The sequence below is a fragment of the Canis aureus genome, chromosome 12 (assembly GCF_053574225.1).
Source record: "Canis aureus isolate CA01 chromosome 12, VMU_Caureus_v.1.0, whole genome shotgun sequence".
NCBI classification, from domain to species: domain Eukaryota; kingdom Metazoa; phylum Chordata; class Mammalia; order Carnivora; family Canidae; genus Canis; species Canis aureus.
Window position 1 is genome coordinate 27,222,236 of NC_135622.1, and position 10,784 is coordinate 27,233,019.

General features: G+C 41.6%; 1 pseudogene; it reads right to left on the bottom strand.

Annotated features, from left to right (window-relative positions):
- Nucleotides 1-5,460: 5,460 nt before the first annotated feature.
- On the bottom strand, nt 5,461-8,062 carry LOC144280815 (microtubule-associated protein RP/EB family member 1 pseudogene; annotated as a pseudogene).
- Nucleotides 8,063-10,784: the final 2,722 nt, after the last annotated feature.

The window sequence follows — 10,784 nt, forward strand, 5'->3', positions numbered from 1 at the left end:
CAGGCCCGTTGCTCACTTTGAGGTCCTTTTGGTAACAAATGTATTTGCCTATTTTAGAAAAATCAAATAGAGAATATGAGTGTTATATCTAAAATGAAGAATATTAATTGAACTATATAGGTTCTTATTAGGAAATGAGTGAGTTCTTCTTTGAAGGGAACTCTGAGCCTCCTCCCTTTTTTCTTGAAATAAACTTCTGCTTCTAAAGTCCAGTTAAGAGAAAGAAAAAGGTTGTTCAAAAGTCACGTGAATGTCATCTTCTGTGAGTAAACAGAGAAACTTTACATGGACTCCTCATTTTTAGGAATATAACATCTTTTAAAAGATTCTGTCTCCTGTAAGCCAAATTCTGTTGCTTTACCAAATGACCTATGGTACGCAATTCTGAACCTAAGAGATTCCTTTTTCCCTTGTGGAATGAGGACAGAGAATTCAGTAGTTTCTAGGATCCTTTTCTGCCCCCCCACCCCCACGCCTGCCAGGGAACATGTGACTCTTAATGTCCAACAAATGTAAGTTCCTTAAGTACTGTCATCAGAGCCCACAAGTTCTCCATTTTCTATGGTGGAGCTTTATATCCTTCTTCTTACCCACTGCCACCCAAGGAGCACATAAATGGCTTTTCAACTTGCTTTGATATCTATGATTTGTCTGACATTTGACCTACCTTTAAGGACAAGGGGAGGCTATTCTGATCGTCAAGCCCCTCCTTGTGTTGAGTCAAGAATACTAGGTATCAGCCTCAGGAGGTTTTGTGTGTAGTGCAGGAATATGCTCAGCATAACTGACCCAAAAGACAGGTGAAACACATATTCATGCCTGGAGTTCAAGAAACTCTCTGAGGCCAGGTTGTAGAATCACAATACTGGCAGTTAAATTTGGAAAATTGATAGCCAGCGGTTCTTTTCTTTTTCTTTCTTTTTTCCACCCTCATGAGATACATCCGCTAGTGAAGATACTTAGAGTGATTGAAGATACTTTATGACTATTCCCTAAATCCAGATTTTTCTGATGTTCCAGAAATTCGAGCAGTGGTTTCTAACTGAAGCACAGATTGCAAGATTCTCTAAACAACCAACAGTGCTTAGCATGTCCACCGTTTCAAAATGCCACCTGAATTTTGTTTTATTAAGAGAAAGCTGCAAACCAGCACAGTTGAAAAATATCCCAACTTCCTTTTTTAATTTGGAATTGTATTTACATAGTGTCATAGTTCACATTTCCAGTCTAGGAATGTTGTTTTCTTTGTTGTTGAAATAGTGAATGAGGGAATGAGAGACAATTTTGAAAACAAAATCATTAGAATATATAGTTCAACAGGAAAATCATACGTGAGGTAACCTTCACTGGAGAACGTATTCGGGAGCACGAACTGGCCTCTGTGAGTGGAAGCTTAGTGTGCCTGGGGAAATACAGCCTCTTCCACATACTCCCCATGATAGGAGCCAACGAAAGCAGTGGGCTGTGTTTCTATGCAAATGAGACTCACACTCCTTACTCATGCTTGACACTCTTATTTCTTTACCATAAGGACCAAGGCACTAGACTGTTGCTTGAATTTTCTATTATGACACCTCTGGATACATTTCTTGTTCATTGTATTCTCTTGTCTCTAGGATCCTCCCAGCCTCCCAGTAGGATGGCCCTGAGTTCATTTGTAGCAGCTAGAATGGGGCAGGGAGGGGCCATTGTGTCTGTGTCCAGGTCATGTTGGCCTAGGTTGTCCCCGTGGAGGAAATGACTATAATTGTTTTCAACCATATGCAATACTGTGGCTGAGGTGAAAGAAGGAAAAAGAACATGTCTGGGTACTGACCACACAGTTTCTGCTCCCAGTGCATCTGCTTTGCCCAGGCATCTTCAGAGTCCTTACCTTGCTGAGGTGCTATTAATGAATTTTTGGGAGAGGAGACAGCTCTAAGAATTCAAGCAGGTTCTAAAGCCTTGCATCTTATCTAACCTCCCACTCTGACCTCTGGAGTCCCCTGTGGATTCAGGGACAGCGGACATGCTGCAGATACCTCACCCAGCCCGGATGTCAGGCTGATATGGCTGCAAGTCTTCCTGTCTGCAGGACTGATGTTTCTCCCACTGTGCTGCAGTCCTTACACACTCCCTCTCTGAGGGCCACTAGCTGCCCTAGGTTGCTTCCCCAGGTTTTGGAGGCAATGCTCTGATTTTCTTAAGATGGTGATTTTTATTACAAATGCTGTTTTCTATGTTTTATTTGAAGATTAGAGTCAACATGCTTGATGTTTTCCTATTATATTTCTCTTTCCAAAAGGAACGTCCAAGTTATTCATTGCAACTTCCTTATTCCCCAGTGGTTATCCCATGGTGATTCTTATTAAATATGTGTGTTGGTCTCAAGATTGTTTTTTCATTTTGCAGTGCCCTAATAATTGTAATTTGGGAGGGTTGATTTGACATAACTGCTCTTAGGACCCTTTCCATGCCAGAAGAAAAGAGAATGAGCACAAGACATGCTTTCCTGGGTACGATGTTCCTACCTTGTACTCCTATCTCAATATATTCTACTACATACTTTGTAAGTTTATAGTTTTTGTAGAGGAGTGCCTGAGTGATACATTTGTTTAATTTCTAACTGGTTTTGGCTTGGGTGGTGATCTCAGGGTTTTGAGATGAAGCCCTGCATGGGGTCCTACCCAGAGAATGGGGTCTACATGTTACTCTCTCTTCCTTTCCCTCTGCCTCTTCCTCCCCCACTCTCCAAAATAAATATGTCTTTAAAAAAAGTGTTACTTATTTGATAAATGACTTTTGTGGGCATTGTAGAAAGTTGATTTCATTTTTCCTATATAGGAATGACACAGTTCCTTACAATTATTTATGAAGTAGTTAATCTTTATCTAGTGTGTGCACACCCATGTACACATACACACCTGCAGTGAAATGACTACAACAATTCATCCAAGTTTGACTGTTTGACTCAATAGAATTAAGCAACAAAAGTTTTTACTTTCAGCGTTTCCTTGAAACTTAGGAATGAGACAAAATTTTCTTCCCATCAAGATAAATGATAACTTATCAGAAGCCTGAAGAGCAACTCAGATGTACCCATAGATTTGGCTGATGAAAATATAACAGTACCAGTGGAACATCATCTGGGCAGAGGAGAGCAGGATGGGTCTTCAGAGAGAAGAGAAAATAAAAGATTCAAAGGAGCAGACAGGCCAGGACAAAAGTGCTGGTACACTGCCACCAGAAGCTCTAGTACTTTTCTGTCAGGACCAGGCTGCAACAATGCCTGAGCTTTGCTCTCTCCTCCAACACTAGATGGAGAGGAAACAAGCAGAAGTGGAAGGGAGAGAGCAGGCGATTGGGGGAAAGAGTTTGCTCTTTATTAGGCAGTCTAGTTGATTGATCATTAAGAGGATTCCAGAAAAGAACGTGGAGACAAACTTGAACATCTTAGATTGTCCACAGCCCACACTGTCTCTTCCACTCTTATCCCAATAATAAGTTCTCAAGGATTCATAAATCACAACCTATGAGCATAATCAGGCTCAATTCTGGGGTGATTCTGGGGGAAGGTAATGATACAATGTACCCAGATAGGTTGGAAGGAATGAAAAGGAACTCTACAATACTTTGACAAATAAAAGACTTAGTTGATCAAACACATACAAAATAAATAATCAAAAAGGAAATGACATTTCAATGAAGTGATATATTTACTAAGAAGAGCCAAGGAGAAGAGGCAGCAATTCATGACACAATAGGGTTTACAGAAGTCACTTCTCCTGTAAGGTGGTCCAGCCACCAGCCCTAAATTTTCCATGTATCCCAGCCATTTTGGAAGTGCCTTCTCTCTAGAACTTAGTGTTATGTATGGAGTAAGATCTCACCATGTAAACTGACAGCAGAACTCCTCCATGACTCCAGCTCTGCTCCATAGAAAGGTACAGGTGGGATCTCCCTGTGTCAGACAAGCAGAAAAAATTTGTATTGCAGATCGTAAATTTCAGTGGGGCAAGGGACAGGTCTCCCAGGTCCTGTTTCTATTAAAGGTTCTTAAATCTCTGTGCATGGAATCTCTGTGGAGTCAGACAAAATCTTTGATGTTTTCTCACGAAAATGTTTTTAAAAGCAAAAAATAAAAAAAGGAATAGGTGGAAGCTATAAATACAAACATAAAATTTTTTAATTAGTGATTTAATAATATATCCTATATTAATGTATGAAATAAGGAAATCTGGTTGCAAAAAAACAAATTATTCTGTGACAGATATTCTCCAGGGTATAAGGAGATTAGTCTCAGACTGAGAGAAAATATTTGCAAAAACACATCTGAGAAGGGGAGGTGGGTGCAGGGAGGGGGTAACTGGGTGACAGGCATTAAGGGGGGCACATGAGCACTGGGTGTTATACTATATGTTGGCAAATTGAATTTAAATAAAACAAAAAAATGTTCTATGAAAAAAGCCACATCTGACCAAGGACTATTATTTAACGTTTACAAAGAACACTTAAAACTCAACAATAAGAAACAATCCAATTAAAAAATGGGCAAAGAGCTGAACAGATACCTCATCAGAAAATAGAAGATGGATATCAAACAGGCATATGAAAGATGTTCAACATTATGTGTCATTAAAGAAATTTTAATCAGAGATGCTACTACACACCTATTGTAGTGGCCAAAATCCAGAACACAGACAGCTCCAAATGCTGATGAGGATGTTGAGGAACACAAAGTAGTATTCCCTGCAGGTGGAAGTGCAAAAAAGGAGCAGCCATTTTGAAAAAACAATTTGGCATTTTCTTACAGAACTAAATGTACTCTTATCACACAATTCAGCGATCAGACTTTTTGGTATTTACCCAAGGAAGTTATGTCCATAGAAAAAACTTGCACACCAATGTACATAGTAGATTTACTCATAATTTGTAAAACTTGTATGTAACCAAGATGTCGGTCCCAAGGCAAATGGATAAATAAACCATGATGCATCCAGACAATGAGATATTATTCAGCTCAAAAAGGCATAATCTACCTTCCATGGAGACAGCAAAAAGTTCAGTGGTTGTCAGGGGTTAGAGGGGAATAGGCAAAACACAGAAGAGTTTTTGGACATTGTACATTTGTCCAAACCCATAGAATTATCAACACCTAGAGTGAACTATACTGTAAACTGGACATTTGGGATGATAATGATGCATCAGTGTAGGTTTATTGGTTGTAACAAACATATTACTCAGGAAAGGATGTTGATGATGATGGGGGGCTGTGCATATGTGGATGAAGGTAGTATATGGAATTATCTGAATTCTGATTACATATACCATGGTTCTAATATTTTGGGATAAGCAATTTTAGGAAATAAATGAACTTTATTACTCACCCTGGAACAGGATCATGTTGTTCTGTAGACTGAATCATTCTTTTATTTCTATCACACCATGTAATTGACATGACCCCAAATTGGGTCAGAGATAATTTTTGAGCACTATTTTATTTTATTTTATTTCTTTTGAAATACAGAATTTTATTTAGAAACTGTGTCAAGTAGGGAAAAAAAACCAAACCCTCTCAAGAAAGACCATGTGGAAAATGGGTTCCCAATAAAATGAAATTTTAGGGCAACAAAAGTCTAAAAGGCCACAAGAGACAAATAGCACCACTGTTACTTGAACAATGGCTAGTTACCTGCATTTTTTGGCATTGTTAATCACTGAAGCTGAGTTCTCCTCTGAATTCCACACAGAGCACACCCAACACAACAATATTATCATAAAATATCTGCTTTCTACACACATTTTAGGACAAGCTACCACCAGGAACAAATCAGTACAAATATATCAGGGGTTGAACAATCTCAGTAGTGGGTGACACACATTTTGCAGAATTCTGCTAAACAAAGGAACTGAATAGTCTAGGGGCAAAGCAATTGAGGAAGAGTAAAGGAATGAACTATTTTAAAAATTAATAATTCAGACACAGTACTGTATGTACCTTCTGGAAAAGAAAATTAACATTTAGTAACACGCTAACAAATTTTATCTCCAAAGAGATTAGTGCACTGGCAAAGTATTCAGATAAAGGTGGAGGGTGATGGGACAGCAGTACCAACAACACCCAATCTTGCAGATTCCATGGTAGCGATGGCCTTCACTGGTCACTCTGTTTGCCAGAGGTTCAGAAAGAACTTGCAGCATGAGCACCTGCCTGCTGAACTTACACTCTAGGCAGCAAACTTTAAGGAGCCAAAGAGGAGTCCTCAGTGGACAAGAGGAGCAAAGAAGAAAAACATGTTCAGTGTAAACTTAAAAGACAGTAAAATGGGACATGACCCCCACTCAAATCCCAGAGATGTCAGCAAGTTTCCCAAAGTAGCTGTTAAAAACTGGACCCACCTCATTTCTCAAAAAGCACAATACATAGAAATTTCAGGGATAATTGGAAAAATCATCAGAGAATTGTTCAATGAAATTCAAGCACTTCAACTCAAACATCTCTGGGCTGAAACATGCCCTCTATTCATCCAGACAACAACCCCTCTTGCTTCTTAAAGCAGGGATATGATTGGTCAAGGACACTAAATGGCTTTTCGGAGCTACTTTTTAAACTTCCCTTTTGGGTCAAGGTCTAGGGCTCTGAGGATTCAAGCAGCCCTGCAGGCCAGTGCACAGCAGATTCCAAAGCTCCAGAGGCCTAGCCCTTCCTTCCCAGACACCATGTCAAACACCTAAAATCTCCGGTCATGTTACAGTTTATATTTTGAGATATGGAAGAGATATTTTAAATTCTCTTAAGGCACTTATTTATTTAAACGTTCTCTGCTGAGATTTCATACCAGCTTAACATTCAGTCTTCACATTTCTCTACTGGGGACTCCACCTCAGTGTGTGACATATAAGCACCTTCTCCAGCAGTGTTACCAGCATCCACATAGTGAGTCCCGTGTTCCCCAGGTGACCCAACTAGATGATAATACTGCTCTGCTACAGGGTAAAAGCTCCTAACTCAAACTCATGGGGAAAGGGGTGACACTTCTGTAAAGCGCCCTTTAAGAAGAGGTACTATTTGCTGAGGAAAAGAAACCAGTGAGTATTCTAAGGATAATAAAAGAGGGTATTTTACAGTTAAGAACATGATTTGGAGAGAAGCATTCAGATGTTGCTCTGCTGGTCCAGGCTGTTAATACTCCTCCTGTTCCTCCTGCGGACCCCCTTCAGCAGGTATCACAAAGCCTTGGTGTGTGGCATAGAGAATATCCACGATCCTCTGCAGTACAAGATTGTTTTCTCCCTCATTCTCCTGGCAGATCAAGTCAATGTTCCTTAGCTTTCCGAAGTAGAAATCTCTTTCTTTTTCCAAGTCTTTGATGGTGAGTTTCAAAACGTTGACCTGCTGAATCAACACAGCCGCTTGGCCATCCCCCTTGCCCATGCCCACAAAGGATTCTTTTGCACCCCACACTGGCCAGCCTTAAGGGTTGTGGTAGTTCTGTGTGTCCCAGTGGGCCTCTGGGGAGCCGACCGGCTAGGGCTGAGGGGTTTCTTCAGTTTGTTCAGAGCTGGAGTAACGAGGGAGGGAGCCACTGCAGTTTCTTGGCCTTGTCTGGCAGCTACTGGGTCATAGTCTGTCCCATCATAGTTGGCATCAAAAAACTTCCTGAACCACTGAACAAATTCAAAATTGTCTTGAAACTTCCCTTTTACTAATTTGTCCACAGGAATGATTTTGTCAACACCCATTCTCTTAAAGCCTGCTTGTAGTATTTTGAAGTTCTGGATGTATTCATGCTCTAGCTTAGCCCGAAATTTCACTTTCTTCAAGGCAATGCAGCCAGGGAACAGGATGTCCATAAACTGACAGTAGGCCGCACCTGAGCACAGCTGTTCGAGCTTTGTCAGATTCAGCCGCAGGGACTCATTGATCCAGGCCAGCATGTCATGTCGACTTCTGTTTTCACTGGTGACTGACGTTGAGTAGACATTCACTGCCATCTTCCAGTCTTGGCAGGCCGGCGTCCACTGCCTGCGTTGGGGACTTCGGTTCCATCTTCATCCTAGTCAAACCGCCCGCCCACGCGATGACCTCACACGCACCCCACCCCCACCTCCACCCCACGTTATGCAGCGACGGACCATTAAGCACTCTTTTAATTGAGATCTACTCAAAGCATATCATTTCTATCCATTTTCAAGAAAGCATGCAATTCTGATTCCTTTTCAGGTAACACCATGTTCTATAAAAATAACGTATTTTATTCATCATTCTCAGTCATATTTCCTGAGGGAATAGCAAGTGTGGAATGCTATCTAGAGAACATGATAATGGAGTAATTATTGTAACTGGAAAAGGAGAAGTTAAGAGAGTGTGAAAATAAGCACTAATAAATTCTGAATGATACCCAAGTATTATCCTTTTGGAAATATAGCCACATTTCTTTGCTCCAAAATGTATTCAACTGCCAATGTTACAAATATGCCTCAATATTCTGATTCTCGGGCTGACTAAATGTAGTTGACCGAAGCACACAAGGCAGGGAAGGTCGGGATGAGATACAAGTGAGCTCTCCCTCCAGCCTGTTGCTCAGAGAGCACTTGCATCAATCACCTCAGTTCTTGAGCTGCTTCTGCCCCGCGAAGGCTGCTGCAGCTGATGGGGCTGTAACATGGTCCAGAGCTCTCAGCTGCACATTACTGCCCTGGGTTCTCCAACATCTGCCACTGACGCCAACTCAGACACTCTGCGGCGCCTGCTCCCCACTCAAGGAACACATTTACAGACTGGTGACAGGCCAGAGAGGTTTGTGTTCAGGGCTGAACCACTGTGGGAGGAGAGTGTGTACCTTGCCCGCAGTAATAAACTCCAGCATCGTCAGCCTCCACTCTGCTGATCTTCAGGGTGAAATCTGTCCCTGACCCGCTGCCACTGAACCTGTCTGACACGCCAGTGAAGTGGTTGGACACCCTATAGATCAGGCCCTGTGGAGACTGGCCTGGCTTCTGCATGTACCAATCCAAATAGGTGTTCCCATTACTGTGCAGGAGGCTCTGATTGGCCCTGCAGGAGATGGAGGCCGTCTCTCCAGGGCTGACAGACAGGGACAGTGGAGTCTGTGTCATGACGATATCTCCGCTGGATCCTAGGTAAGGAGAGACAAGGACAAAGGTCAAACATTATGAGCTATTTTATGATTTTGTGTTTTATATATTTTAGGCTAAATCATTTTGATTTATGATTCATACTCCAAATATATCTAGTTTCTATGGATAACTCCAAAATTGCAAAGGGCTAAATAGACTCTTTCTTTTTCAAAATCTCAAAAAGCACAGTTTATTATTCTTTTCAGTTTCTTCTTAATTTTTATAGGTCTAAAAATTAAATTCCCCTCATTGGAGGGGAATCTCCCCCATGCACAGAATACACAGGGAGAGAAACAGCACCAGGGGAGCTCACCATCCATGCCCCCATGTCTTTCCTCATCCCCACCCTGTCCTTACCTGAGATCCAGAGCATCAGCAGCCCCAGGAGCTGAGAAGGGAACCTCATCTTGAGAAGCTGAGCTGAGGAGCCCTAGTAAGTAAAGACAAGCCTAGAGCTGACCTTTATCTCAGACTTTCAAGGGAAGGTCCTCCCCAGGGGACAATATGCAAATCCCCTGGTGGGTGTGGCAGAGTGGAAAGAGGCACAGGCAGGTGCAGGTCCCTCTCCTGCCAGTGTAGTAGCTTAAAAGGTCTTCTGTGCTGGGAGGAAAGCTAACAGAGACAAATTCTTTACTGCCTGAGTAGGAAGGAGGATCAAACTGAGAAAGTCAGGATCTGTGGGAAGACAGTGCTCAGAGTCCTGCCCTTCTGTGAAACCAGCAGAGACGTGAAGGTGTAGTGGCCAGTGTCAATTTCTGGCAGGTGAAAGGCCCTCCTGGTGGATTCCTGTCTGCTAAGGTCCCGGGGGAAATAGCTCCCACTTCCACTCCAGCTGAGTGGCACAGGATCCCCAAATCACAGGATGAAATAGAAATAGTTTTAGGGTCGATGGGATCTGCTGTTTCCAAGTTATTAGTTTTAGACAACTGAATAATAATTTAATAATGAATTAAACTCGCCCTGGGATGTTGTTAATTTTACTCTATGAGAAGATGAAAATAAAAAGTCCTTTTCAAGTAGAAAAGAATCTCTCTCTTATAGGTAGAGAACTAATAGTCCTGTTGAAGAGAATAGGACGAAGACAAAATTTTATGCTTCTTGCAGTGAGTATATTTGTGGTAACCATTTTTTACAGTCTGGTGTGTATCCTGTCATACTTCTCTCTCCTTCTCCCCAAGTATAGATAGAAAGATAGATAGAAACACACACTCCCCCATGTGGTGTATAGGTGATTTGTCTACACGCACACACATACACAGACACACACTCACTCATCCCATAGCATCAAAAAGATTTCTTAATGGAAGCACTGCTTAAGAGGATGGGACAGAATGAACAATGTTTCATTTTATAGCATTTTATTTTACATTATCTTTTTCGTCTTCATGCTCAGGAAACCCTTTTCCATACAGAGGCTTCCTCATCATGTATAACCAGTTTCTGTCTGGGGTTCTGGTTTCTTCTTAGCTCTGTGTGAGAAGCTATGTTTCTCCCTTGGCTTTTATGTTTGGCATCAACAGCCATGAGCCTGCATTTAGAAGAGATTTTGTAAGTAAGAATGGCAAAAACTGGGGTAACTGTTTTAATGTCTAGGCATCACCTGTACCTATGGCTGACATTTTCTTGGGTCTTCAGTGGAAGACAGTCACTATGGAACGGGGTGC